Source organism: Triturus cristatus, chromosome 3_2, assembly GCF_964204655.1.
Source record: "Triturus cristatus chromosome 3_2, aTriCri1.1, whole genome shotgun sequence".
NCBI lineage: Eukaryota > Metazoa > Chordata > Amphibia > Caudata > Salamandridae > Triturus > Triturus cristatus.
In genome coordinates, this window is record NC_140584.1 from 952,175,525 (window position 1) to 952,190,486 (window position 14,962).

Genomic DNA, 14,962 nt, shown 5'->3' on the forward strand with positions numbered 1-14,962 from the left:
TTATGTCTCCTGAAAGGAAAAAAAGAATTTTAATGCATTGTTTAGGACCTGAAGGTCTCAGGGTATATAATCAGATGCAGAAAAATGAGAGGAGCGCAGATGTTGACGTGTTCAAGTGCGCAATTGCTGATCTTGATGAGCATTACTCACCTATTGTGTGTGCGGCAGTATCTAGACGCACATTTTATAAACGGAAACAGGAGACTAATGAATCAATCGAAGATTATGTCTCCGCTTTAAAGAATCTTGCCATAAAGTGCAAATTTGGGGCTTTACATGACGACATGATTAGAGACCAAATAGTCATGTGTACAAAGAATAAAAGTATCCAAGACAAACTCTGGATTGAAGGTGACTCTAGCCTTAAAGACATCATTACATTAGTTAAGAAGGCGGAATTGTCAGAAAGGTGTGCTAAAGCTGTTTCTCATTCAACTGAGACAGTCACTGTTAATAAAGTTACTGACACCAGAAAAGACAAAAGTGTTACGTACAAACAATCTAAATCGTATCAAAGCAATTGGAAACCACCTTACACCAAGAAAGAGGAAAATTCTTCTTCTCAGTCCGGCTTTGTATGTTACAGATGCGGAAGTACTGCGCATACTGCGAGATTTGAAAAATGTCCTGCTAAATCTACAAAATGTTCTGTATGCGGAATCGTGGGACATTTTTCTAAAGTTTGTAGAAGGAAGCGTTATAAAAAATCACATGTAAGTTGCATCACTAACAGCAATTCAGATTTGTCAGACAACAATGAAGATGAAGACTCTCCAGAGAACTCGAGTATTTCCAGCGGCATTACAAAACATGTTGTGGTCAATATTACGAGCAATGATAGCAACAAACCTTTATGTATGATTTCCTTTGGAGGTGTGGTGTTACAGGTTGCAGCGGACTCTGGGTCTCCTTTCACTATCATTGCTAAATCAGTTTGGAATGACAAATTTGTTAATGCCATTGGTCCACAATTGCAACCCACTGATGTGAATCCAGAAAGTTTCACGGGGCAAAAAATTGATATGTTGGGTTTCAGATCTTTAATTTTTGAGTTCAAGGGTAGAAGAGCACTATGTAAATTGTATGTAGCTCAAGATGGGCCTTCAGTTTTAGGTTGGAGAGACCAACGTTCTTTAAGTATCATTTTGAATCCGAATAGTCCTGAGCAAGTGCTTGTCATGTGTGAAGCGGAGAATACTAAGAAATGGGTTTTAGAAGAGTTTCCAAAATTGTTTAGTGGCAACATTGGAAACCTTAAAGGTTTTTCGCACCAAATTTTGACCAAACCCAATGCAGTTCCTAGAGTTCATAAAGTACGACACATTCCATTAATTGTTCGAGATGAGGTTAAAAATGAATTAAAGAAATTATTAGATGCAAATATTATTGAACCAATTGAGGCATCTGAATGGATTTCTCCCATAGTGATTGCTAGACGGTCTAATGGGAAAATTCGCATGTGCATAGATTTGAGATATTTGAATGAGAATATAATTGTTGATCAGTTTCCTCTCCCGAGAATCGATGAAATGCTTGCACTCACCAAAGGGGCTAAATGGTTTTCAACAATTGATTTGTCATGTGCATATCATCAAGTTTCGTTACATCCATTGAGTAAACACCTTACAGCCTTTTGTACCCCTTTTGGTTGTTACCAATTTCGTCGCATGCCATTTGGGTTAGCATCCGCGGCTGCGGTATTTCAAAGGCTTATGTACGAACTTCTGGGTGATATGCAAGGTATAATTTTCTTTCAGGACGATATTCTTATAATGGGTCCTAATAAGAAGGTTCATGATGAGCGTTTAAGGAAAGTCATGAATATCTTACAAAATAAAGGGGTTACGGCGGAGCTTTCAAAATGTAAATTTGCAGAAAATAGTGTAACTTACCTAGGCCATGAAGTAAGTTCTTTAGGTATTAGACCCAAGGCCAGCTTAGTAAGAGCCATTAAAGATGCTCCCCCTCCCAAATCTAAAGAAGACCTTAGATCCTTTTTGGGACTAGCAGAGTTTTACTCTAAATTTGTGGACAAGTTTTCAGAAAAAACTTGTGTAATGAGATCTCTTCTCAAAAATAAGGCACAATTTATTTGGTGTAATTCATGTCAAAAGTCTTTTGAAGAAATAAAAAAAGCTGTAGCGCAAGCACCTAGTCTCCAAGGATTTGACCCTGGTGCACGAACTATTGTCACCACTGATGCCAGTAGCAAGGGGTTAGGGAGTGTGCTTACACAATTGGGTGAGAATAATGCAGAAGTTATTATTGCCTTTGCTTCAAGATCCCTTACCCCTACTGAGGAACGTTATTCAGTTGTTGAAAGAGAGACCCTGGCTTGTGTGTGGGCCCTAGAACATTTTAGAAAATTTCTTTGGGGTAGGAAGTTTATTTTACGGTGTGATCATAAGCCTTTGACTAAGTTACTAACCACTGAAGGGTTAACCAGTGCCACAGCCAGGATAGCGAGGTTATCAATGAGATTGCAAGATTTCATGTACGAGGTGCAATACGTTCCTGGGGCTAAAAATTTTACTGCAGATTTTTTGAGTCGCATGTCTTTACCTTTAGTTGAGCTCGATATGAATCCTTGGAATGAATTCTCAGTAGCTCACATTTCGTCAAAAGTCCAGTGCAGTTTTAGTAAAGAGGAATGGCTTGAAGCAGAGAATTCAGATCAAATTCTACTTGTTCTTAAACAATTAATTATGAAAGGATGGAATGGAATTGATAAAAAAATTTGTGAATGATGACTTGCGTGGTTTTTGGGAAGTTCGGAATGAACTGAGTCTTTCAGACGAGTTTGTTTTACGGGGTGACAAAATTGTACCACCGAAAAACTTAAGGAATAAAATAATTAGTTTAGGCCACGAGGGGCATTCAGGAATCACTCGCACCAAATTGCGTCTAAAAGAACTGTATTGGTGGCCTAAGATTGACTTAGATGTAGAAAGGTGTGTAAGATCGTGTGTTAAGTGCGAAGTTTCGGATAAAACATTGAAAACTTTCAATCCACCTTTAGCTTCTCCTAGTTGCCCCAATTTTCCTTGGGAAGTTGTAGCTATTGACTGCATGGGACCAATTTGTTGGCATGATAATTCGCAGAAATACATTTTGGTACTCGTCGATACCTTTTCACGATGGTTAGAAATGTGTGTTGTGGATACCATCACTACCAAAACAGTGATAACATTCTTAGATGATATCTTTTTAAGAGAAGGTTTCCCTAAGTTTATCTTATCTGATAATGGTGTACAGTTCAAATCCTGTGAGATGAAAAATTATCTGAGTGCTTCTGGGGTTCAACAGAGATTCACAGCATTATATCATCCTAGTGGCAATGGTATTGTTGAGAGAGCTAACCGCAGTATTAAGGGTGTCATACAACTTGCTAACAAAGGTGACCTATCTTGGGAAGAAGAATTAAAAAAACTCCTTTGGGCCTATAGAAGTACTATTCATGGTACTACTGGTAAAAGTCCTTTTTCCTTAATGAGAGGGAGGATTCCCCATTCAAAGATTAATCCAGGATGGTTGAATAAAAGTGGGATGGTTTTGTGTGATATTCCTGTTGTAAGAGAGAATATCAAAGATTCTCAAATGAGAAACAAGTCCTATTATGATTTAAAACATGGTACTAAACAAGTTAATTTACAGAGTGGTCAATGGGTTAGAATTAAAAGTGCTAGGAAAGTGTCTAAGACTGAAAGCAAGTTTAGTGAGCCCAAATTGGTTGTCAAAGTTATGAATAACACAGCTTTACTTCAAAATGGTGAGGTTTGGCATTGTAGTCGTCTGGCACCAGTTTCATATAGTTCTGAATCTGAAGAGCGGAACAAATGCAAGAATTTTTGGTGGCTAGATACATGTAAATTGTCACAACATATTGATGATTCTAATCCAAATGATGAAAATGTTAATCAAAGGATATCTTCTGATGTTAATTTGGAGGTTTCACAAGATTGTAGTGTTGTTCCAGATAGTGTTCCTGTTCCAGAGGTTCCATGTGATGAAAATGTTTCTCTGGGGGGCAATCATCAAAATGTTCAGGATCCTGTTTTACCACAAGTGTCTTGCGATGAAAACATTGTTAAAACGTCTAGTGGTAGAATTGTCAAGAAACCAAAATTGCTAGAAATTTTTGATTGTACTTAATAATATGTAGATTTTAAGTTACATTTATTTATTTATTTATTCATTTTTTTTTTTTTTTTTTTTTTTTTGTTTTCATTAAAGAAGGGGGATTGTGTAGTATATAGCTTTAAGATGTATAAGAGTCATACAGTTCTAGATTGTAGAATGTATTGTGTGTGTGAGTTCTGTAGTAAGACAGTTCTGCTGTGGAGACTGTCAGCGTTGGTGGTGTTATTCCCGTGTGCGGGGGGCTGTAATAAAGAACTCATCTTATACCATACTTCTTGAGTTGGACTTCATTTATGAGTATACTACACACGGCACGCCAGTTTCTGTTTTTGCCGGAGCAGGCCCCGCCCAGGTCCCGGGCAAGGGCGCCTGACTTCCGGCTTGAAGACTAGAAGTTAACAAGCAATTGCAATACCATAGTTCTCGCATTGACGCGAGTTTGAACTATTGACATTTGCAAATAATAATGCCTTTTATTTTTGTTTTCTTTTTAAAAACCTAAATAAAAGGCCTTGTTATTTACAATGTCAATAGCTCAAACTCGCATCAATGCGAGACCTATTGCATTGCAAATGCTTGTTATTAATAGTTTAGGACTGGGTTAGACATTTTTGTGTCTGTTGGTTGGCTGTTGAGTTCTGAGCTCTTGTTCCCACAGGACCTCACGGAGAAGTCTGTGACTGCTTACCCTCATTATACTGAGAGTCAAGTGTGGAAAGGGTTGTACTTGGCCTGGTTTACAGTGCCCTAGTAGGAAGGACCGCAGGGCACCAGTGGCAAAAGCCCTTAATCACCACCAGGGAAAAGTCCGGTAGGTAGTGTGCCTGCAGTTGTAGCCTTTGTTTGCTACAATCAAGGATTGCCTCTCACCTTGCCACGCCGAAATTGCACTCAAACTGTGACCCATGACCTGTTTCCATCATGCACATATCATGGCTGTACAAACACAAATTATTTCCCCATGTCTTGTAAACCATTTGTGCAGAGCAACGTACAGGTGGTGTACATTAGGGGTGGGCGGAATTTGCGGAATTAACCTTCGCAAATTATCGCGAGAATGTTTAAAATTATCGCAAACAAGCAGAAATATCGCGAAGATGCGGAAGTTTTTTTCCGGCATGTTCGCGAGATTTTCTGCATGGTTGCGGGTCGCCAACTTACCCATGTGGTTGCTTGCGGGCGCAGCCATCTTGTTTTGAGTTGTTCTCGCGGTGCATGATCGCGAGAAGAAAGACGTGATCGCGCGACGCATGACGTCACTGCGGGCGCGAACTGTCGCGAGACAGCGCAAATGGCTAAAAACAATACAACATCTCATGGAGAACGCGACCGGATCAAGAAAACTTGTCGGCGAATGCAGGGATTCAGGTAAGGCGATCGCGCGCGCGCGAGAATGTATTATTTTACAGCGCGAGCAAGAAACAAATTATCGCCAAGCTGCGGAAACCGGAATTTTTGACATTTTCGCGCTCTCCGCGGAACGCAAAAATGTCAAATTATCGCAATTTCCGCGAACGGAACGAAATTTTTGCCCAGGCCTAGTGTACATCCCATTCCTTGTGTGTAATGCTGCCATGTGTGTCCTATATACAGGGCTTGGCACGTGACACACGACCATGCTCAATTTACTTACCGTATACTAATCCAAACGCTCCAATACTTACACTGGTTGCTTATGTCGTACTGCTAAGCATGTAAAATACTGTATTAAGCAGTATGCATAAAGAATGCAACATTTGTGTGTTGCTAACGGATAGGTATTTCTCCTACTGAATGATCTCTGCTGAAAATGTAGGTTTCCTGGAACCCCAATGGAGACTTTTCCAGTTCCAAAAAGGAAATTACATAGAAAGAATATGCTGAGACTCTGTTTTAAAGCAGCAGCTGTAAGCCAGTACTGCCTCTTTAGGATAAGGAGACAAGCAGAGGAATGTTCAAAGAATGTCTCAAGATAACCATGTTCACTAAAGAACAAAAATTGATAACATCGTACTGTGTTGTCATTTATTTAGTACTTTATATACCCCCAAATGAGGGCTGAAGCACAATCTGAGTGGTGTAATTACATTTTTAACATAGCGGCTAATACTCCTGGCAAGGTTTTGAAGCACTCTGAACCATAGAAGATTCCTGGGCGCCCTTCGATTTGCATGGTACGGTGCTGCTTGGCCTTCATTGGACATATTAGGTGAGGTGCGTGAGGTACGAATGATGTGATGGAAGCATGGCATGTCTAATGCTGCTGCATATAACCATGAAGGGTAGCAGATAGTCTGAGGATACAGGCCATTGTGCATACAGTTTCTTACCACATTTTTGGTGAATGGTAACAAATGCAGAACCTGATGTTGAGGTGCATTGGTTGAGTCCACTAGGGTTAATGAAGCCTTCTCAGTTGTATAAAAAGAGCCACCCCATCGAAGGCACTGTTAAACCACCAAGGGAGTGCTGTAATTAATCCATCCTGGAGTGAGAGGGGCCCCACACTTTAAAGATCCTGTTAAGCCACCAAGGAAATGCTACATGGAGTCCACCCATGAGTGATAAAGGATGAAACCATCTGTGCACAGTTAAGCTATTAATGGAGTGCTATATTAAGGAGCGACAGAGGTACCACCCCAGTGCTTAGTTTGTAAAAGAATGAGTGCCGGTGTCCAAAGCTCTGCTCAGAAATCAGCAGCCCGTGCTATTAAATGTCAGCACACCAACTGCATAGATTTGAATCCACCTCATGCCTTTCTAATCCACTATCCTACACTCCCCGACCCTTTATCTCACTCCTGCAGGTCCCTACCTTTTCCCTTTGTGACTGTTTTTCCGTCTTTTTCTTCCTCTTTCTTTCTACCTTTGTATGTATTTTCCCCCCTTGCTTTCTGAAAATGTCCCATCAGGAAAATTAAGTGGCGGTCCCCAAAAAGGAGTGCTGGTGGCTCACACCGGTAAACACCGGCTCAAATTAAGCACTGGCCTGACCCATCGGAGGTACTGTTCAACCATCAAGAAGGTCCAAAACAGAACAACAGTGTTCACTCATTGGGACACTTTTAAGGAACCAGTAGTGGGCTACATTGAGCTTACCTGGAGCCTGTCAAAGAGCCCACCAATGAGGTGCTGTTAAACACCAGTGGAGTATTATATGAAATTCATCCGAGAGAAGCAGCGGCTCAAAACCTTGGGGTACTCTTGAACCACTAAGCAGTGCTATTTTGAATAAACACAGGGGTGACTGCCATTGAATGCGCTGTAAAACCACCACGGGAGTGCTAAATTGAATCCCACAGGACAAACGGAGTAGCAAGTGGGGGACAGGAGGGAAGGCAGAGGGCTCATACCTTAGGCCCTCCCTGTCCCTAACCAGCCCAAACAGGGAAAATGCAAGAAGATAATGCACTCAGCCCTCCACCCTTATATGGGCGCTCAGGCTGGCCGCCCTTTGAGAGAGAGGTTAAATGTGTGTCTTAGAATGACAGGCAGCCTGCTGAGTGGAAAGGAGGCCAGAGAAAGTCCGTTCCGCGCAGGAAAGGAGCAAATCAGAAATGAGGCAAGTCCCAGCGAGTCCGGAGGGAGGGTAGGAGGGGCAAGGCTTAGAGCACAGACTGGGCCACTGGTTCCAGCCTGGACATGAAAAGAGAACGAGCAGCAAACCAAAGGACAGTCTCATAAGGCTGTCGCCAACAGAGACGCCCCCAGAATGGTCTCCCCAAAAATGTGCAACGCAAGGCCTTCAAGACATTTGCCACAAAAGTCACTCCTGGTGCACAGTAATTACATTCAGCAAATGAGCAAGCAATGGCTTTGTTTTCAGAGGAGAAAAGCAAATGTGGATACCTGGTGGTTAGGTTCTGGGCAATGTCGGTGAGCCTCAGAGAAAAGCGCAGCAAGAAAACAACTCTGTCCCGGAACTTTTTTATGAATTAGATTGTGTCAACATGGTGTACGATCAAAGATTTGTTATTTTTGCAATTCTGCTTCCCTGGATGAATTTTCTCTGGAGTGGGTGCTTGAATCGTGCAATTTCATTTTTTGGACCTTTAGAAGAAAGATATCTGCCCTCTTGACAACGCTGGCCTGACGCAAAATGGTGCCCCGTGCAGAATGGGACGAGGGGCCCAATTATGTGTTGTCTCACAGACTTTCATTGGCTTGCGGCTCAGTGGTGGCCCTTTAAAGGGTTGGGGGGACATTTGTAGGATTGTGTTATGCCCCTGTATGACAGTGAAGCCACGTTGGGATGGACTCCTCCACCCCCTTTAGTTGGTTCCCTTCGCTCCGAGCTTGTACTGTGAGACCTCAGCTGTAATTTTAGGGAAGGGAATACTAGGGAGGGGAGTGAGGCCCTATTGGCTGGTTAGGCGGAAATAATTGCTTTGATCTATAAATCAATTCATTTTAGCCCAGATCATTAATAAGTGTGAATACCTGAGCACTTTCACCATAGAGATGGCGTAATTGCCTCATAGAATTGTCTCTTTCCAATTATGCTTACTGTTTTGGCATTTTAGTCATAAACGCTTTGTGGGCTACGCGGCAGCAGTGCAAGGTAGCAAGGACAGGTCTGCCTACAAGGCTGTGGTTAAAGCTTACCACCGTGATATCCGCCTCGAAAAGAAAGCCTATTTTGCGGGGAGAATCGAAGCAGCTTCGAACTCCAGTAAGGAGATTTTTACTATCGTTCGAGAATTCATCTCACCTCGGACCACCGCCTCGGAAGAGGGCCCTGTAGAATCCTGGGCAGCAGATCTGGCGTGCTTTTTTGCAGGCAAGATCAAACTCATCCAGGACTCCTTTCCTTTGAGTGGACCGGTCACGTTGCCGGTGCCTGAGGTGGGCATGCCCCCCCCAGTCATGCAGGGCGCCATATTGGCTGAGTTTCCATCTCTGCCAGCCTCCGCCTCCCTCGCGCTCATGGGCAATTTAAAGTCTGGGTCTCCGCTTGACCCCTGCCCAGCTAAGCTTCTGGGTAAATTGGCGGAGGTGGTTAATCCGCTGGCTCACCCTCTTCTCAACCTATCGTTGAGTTCGGGAGAGGTGCCGCCATCATGGAAGCAGGCAATGGTCATCCCGCTGCTTAAAAAGCCGGGACTTGACCCGAAAGCCCCAGCCAATTACAGGCCTATTTCGCTGCTGCCGGCTTTTGTAAAAATCTTGGAAAAGCACGTTCAGTCGGTGCTCTCCAATTTTTTGGAGTCTCATGAGATCTTGCACGACTCCCAGTCAGGCTTCCGCTCAAACCGCAGCACCGAGACCGCGCTCCTTGAGGTTTCGGAAACCATTAAAGGGGTGCTGGATTCCGGGGGCAAAGTCATGCTGGTGTTGTTGGACCTGTCGGCGGCCTTTGACACCGTCCCCCATGAGGGCCTGCTCGCAAGACTCTTTGAGATTGGCCTGCGGGGGACGGTGCTCAAATGGTTTTCCTCCTTCTTGGCCGGCCGCCGGCAAACGATCTGGACATCATCGGACACCGCTGTAATGCCGCCTTTGGGAGTCGGGGTCCCTCAGGGCTCTATATTGAGCCCGACCCTCTTTAATATCTATATGACCCCTTTGGCGGCGGTGGCGGAGTCTTTTGGTGCCCGGATCGTGTCGTATGCCGACGACACTCAGCTCCTCTTCTCATGTGAGAGGGGTGCTGACTTTGACGGGGAGAGTATCCAGAATTGCCTTGGGGCTGTGTTCGCATGGTTCCAACTGCACAGCCTCAAGTGCAATTCCGATAAATCGGAGGTACTCTTCTTCGGGTGCGATTCGGAGCCTAGCTGGCAGGCCTGGTGGCCCATCGACATGTTCCCTCCGTCCGGCTCTTCTCCCATGGCTAAAAACCTGGGGGTTAAGATGGACAAGGGGCTGACGATGAAAGCCCAGATTCTGGGGGTAACCGGTACCTGTTTCGGCCTGCTAAAAATGTTGCGGAAGTTTCTGCCTCTCTTGTCTGAGGAGCACAAGAGGCTGACGGTGCAGGCCTTGATAGGCTCCAGATTGGATTATGCCAACAGCCTGTACCTGGGCCTGCCTGAGTATTTGCTGCAGAGGCTTCAAGTGGCACAGAACGCGGCGGCCAGGGCCATCTTTGGCCTAAGTAGACGCACCAGCGCCTCTGGATTGTTGGTGATGCTACACTGGCTACCTATCCGTAAACGGATTGCCTTTAAGGTTCTGACCTTGGCCTATAAAGCTCTCCATGCGGTGGGAGCTAAACATCTTCAAAAGAGACTCACTTTTTACCATCCCACTCGCGCGTTGAGGTCGGAATCTTTACTTCTTGCGGCTGTTCCGCGTGTGAAGAGGGCTCGCCTAGGGGGCCGCTCTTTCAGTCTGCTGGCCCCACAGATGTGGAATTCCTTACCGCTCCCTTTGCGAGGGGCGACTACTCTTCTTGATTTTAGGAAAGGCCTCAAAACCTGGCTGTTTTCTCAATAGGTTTGCCTGTAGCCCCGTTTCTTTTGTGGACTTCTGAACTGTTTTCTCTGTGTTGTGTTATTTTGAAACCTGTTCACCTTACCTAAAGCGCCGGGATTCTCTTTTTGAGTAACCGTTGCGCTATACAAAAAATAAATAACATAACATAACATAACATAACATAACAAAGCCAAGACTTGAAGTTCTACACCTATAATGGAATAGGCAACATTTCAATCTAGTTCTCCAAGTTATGGCTTTGTAGGATGCAACATGTGGCATGGATAATTATGACTCTATGTCCATCGCAACTGTTGACTCTCGACCATGCCCTTTTTGGAGTAGGGGTCATATCCATTTGGCAGCCTCGATGTGGTGGAGCTCCATGGCGTAACACTCAACACTTGGGGCTAGATTACGAGTCTTGCGGTCCACGGAGCACCAGACTCGCAGGAGAGTGATGGTGGCGGTCTCCAGACCGCCCGATTATTTCTCGGCGGTGGGACCGCCATGGGACCACCAACGCTGCCAGGGAACCATCGCTCCCTGGAGGTGGCGCGGCAGTAGGCTTGGTGGGACCGCCATAGTTCCTCCTCCATGAAAACCCTGGCAGAGAGGAAACAAAGTGGGCCCTACAGGGCCCCCTTGTGCCGCATGCCCTGTGTATGCACACAGGGGGGCACATCTAGCATGCACTTCCAAGTCCATGCCGTGCAGGAACTGGTTTTGGCATTTCCATTGCAGTGCCTGTTTTTAAAGGCACCGCTGTGGGAATGCCAAAAAAAGCCCGTCAGACACGAGTTCAACTCGTAATCTGGCGGGCAGTCCGACCACAGGTTTGGCGGTGCGGTGGCAGGGCGGGCGTGCCACCGATCCGCTAAACTCGTAATCGGGCCCTATGAGTCTCGAAGAAGGATGAGCTTTGGAGAGTAATCCCCCTGAATTTAACAGAGCTTAACAATTCAAAGAGGTGTGGGGGTGTTTCGAGGCAGGTGATCCAGTCCAAGTGTGTGGGAGTCACTTTGCTTGCATGGAGCGCAAAGCTGAGGCCACAGAAGTTGGCACACCCATGAAGGCGAGGGGAGGGATACGATTAGGGCATCAAGGGTGTGCCCCTGTTACGGTTGCTGACAATTCTCCGCAGCAGCCATTTTGTTGCACTATGGAGTTGATTTCTAACAGGAAGCCTAAACTAAAAAGCTTTTACTACTTCAAATGGGAAAATAAAGAGGGGTTTACAGTGCTCGAGCCGACAGTGATGGATGGGGAGGAGGGATGTTTTCCCTTCGGTTCCTCCTCGCCCAGTGGTATATGTCAAAAGTGTTCTCGGGAATTCTCGCTCGCGCACTGGAGGCAGACAGGCTCCGCATGGAGGTGTCATTTGCTGCCTGTCCCCGGTGTCATTGATTTTCAAGTCGTTAATTAACGGTACATGTCAGCTTAGAAGATGAATTCTGGCCCCGCTCTCCCTTCTCTTTTGTTTTCGGATTGTAAATGGTATGGATCTCCCATGATGGAGGGGCCGCGGGTCAGGGGGCATGAGAGCTTGCCTGAATATGGGATTGCAAGGCAGAAAGCCCTCACAGGCCTATGAGTTTGCATCACTCAATAAGACGTAGTACATCAAATCCCCTCTCTGCCCCCTGAGCGGATTTGGATTGAGACATGCAGGACAGTGAACCTCGGGGACAGTTCTGAGCTCGTTAACCTGGTGAACCCCAGTGCAGCCACTGCCCGCCTCACTCTCGGAAACTGGCGTAGGGGACAGGAGGGAGGGGCCAGCCGGCCGGAAATGAAGACACGACGCAGAACGAGGCAAGGAAACGTGGCAGATTCCCCCACGGAACATGGCACAATTCTTAAAGAGGGTTTCCTATATTTGTAACTAATTAAAAGCATAAAATCAATGAAAAGTGTAAAAGAATATTGATATAAATTCCCATCGTTCTCTAGATATGGCTTGGATGCTTTTATTGCACAAAACGAAGTGCTTTGAACACCAGTATTCCACAGGGACTCCTGAAATATGGAAAACATGTTGTGGGTGCCTGAGACGTATGAGCCTCATCCTTATAATGACTGCCCCAAACCACTCTCCAAAGCTTTACCATTTTCGGGTCCAGCATTGTCATTCAGCAATGGAGAGCCAAATGAAGCAGCAAGATATCTAAATTATGTCTCAAAATAAGGCAAATTATAAAGTGTCATGGAACAAATTCTCCGGCACTATTATTTTAATACATTGGAGCTAGAACCATTGTCTTGATGAAATTTGCAAATCTGCAGATTATGTAGCAAGTCAGACAAATCCATAAATATGCGATACACACCACAGGCACAGAATTACATATATTTATATATATATTCACACAGTCAAAAACCAAAAGTTTCAGGGACATTATAGTTAGGTTCAGAGTTTACACACACAAAACCATAGAAATTCAGCTGTTATAGTTATAGTTATTTTAACCCCTTCCCTGCGGGGGTAATTCCCCCACGGTGCGGTGGGGTGGGGGGGCTGCGGCGCTGCTGTGCTCGTGACGAGCTCAGCTCGTCATGACCCCGCCCACTGATTAATTCTCCCGCACAGGCGGGGAATTAATAGCGCGTGGGCGGGCCGCAGCCGTTATGACGAACTCAGCTCGTCATGAGCACAGCTCCACTGTGACTCATGACGAGCTGAGCTCGTCATTAGCACTCAACGAGTTAAGTAACTATAGCTCATGCCCTAAGGTAACTAGAACTCGCGGCCCCACTTTGCACAGTTTTTTCATGAATATTTTTACTGCAAATGTTGCAGTGATATTATTAATTATCTCATAGAAGATATCATGAGTGATGTAATATGTAGGGTAATTAGCAGTGCATGGAGAGGGTGTGAGCTATGGTTACCTTAGGGCACAATTTGTAGTTACATGAGATAACTAACTATAACAGCTACATTTCTATGGTTGTGTGTGTGTATATTCTGAATCTAACTTTACTTCTTAATTATAATGTCCCTATAACCATTGCTTATTTTATAGTGAATTTCTATGTTTTTTTTTTAACTCAGTGGGGGATTGGCCACAGGGCCTGGCCTGTAGTCAGAATCTTTAGCCAACCCCCCACATTCAGCCCTCTGGTAAACCCCCAAAAGGCAGCCAAACTGGATGGGTGGCCATGCGGCCCCCCTCCCCATGCCCATTTCGGCCCAGGGACACCATCCCTTGGGGCCCGACAAATATTTTTAGGAAGGGGGTTTACATGGCACGCCCACCTGGCCCGTATTTCGGCCATGGGGACCCCATCTCCTAGGGCCCAGCCTTTGTGTAAAAGGGGAGCTCCTGGAGCACGGTCACATTTAGAAGGGGGAGTTGGGCACGTGGCATCCCTCCCAGGCTGTATTTCGGCTCCAGGCACCCCATCTCCAGGGGTCCAGCTTTACTGTAACTGGGGAGAGGGCCCCGCAACCCGCTCCCTGGGTCGATGTTTGGCCCAGCGGACCCCATCTCTTTGGGCCTGGTCATATTTGTAAGCAAAAGGGGGGCATGCAGTTCCCCATCCCAGGCCAACATTGGCCCGGGGACCCCATCCCCCGGGCCTAATTGCTTAATTATATGGGAGAGCCTGCATGGCTCCCCTCCCCTAATTGTTGAGTGCCCTGGAGCCCAACCAGGGTACCCACTGTGTCTTTGTTGGGGGCTGTGGGGATCCCTAATGCCTCCGCAGCCCCAGCTTGCACCCCACCTTCAGAGGGAGCAGGCTTTGCTCCCGCCCACAAGGAGCATCTAAAAAAGCTGCTCTCTGTGGGTGGGAGTAATTTTGTCATACCCGATAAAAAGTCAGCTTCCAGCAGATGAAAGCAATATTCATGGGGTCACTGGGGCCGATATAGGGACGGGGGGCTGCGTGCCCCCCTTTCCATTTACAAATGGGACTGGGCCCTGGGGGATGGAGTCCTTGGGGTTGAAATTAACCCAGGGAGATGGGTTGCATGCCCCCTCCCTGTTTACAATATGTCCAGGCCCCGGGAAATGGGGTCACGGGTGCCAAAATAGGCCCAGGGAGGCGGGGCTGCGTGCCATCCTCCCCCATAATTACAGTGATGGGCCCCAGGGGATGGGGTCCCTGGGACCAAAAACAGCCCAGGGAGGGGAGTCATGTACCCCTCCCCTAAAAAAAAGTGCACCGGGCCACAGGGAATGGGGTCCCCGTGGCCATAATTGGCCCATGGAGTGGGACAAGTACCCCCCACCCCCACAAAATGTGCCATGCCTAGGGGATGGGTCCCGGGACCAAATCTGGCCTAGGGAGGGGGGTGTGTGTCCCCCCCTCCTGAGTTGGGTTGCCTTTGGGGTTATGTCTGGCCAGACCCTGGGGCCAACTCCCCGGCTGTGCATGGTGTGTGGTTGGCTGCATGCAGGGTTTGGTAGCAGCGCCTGCC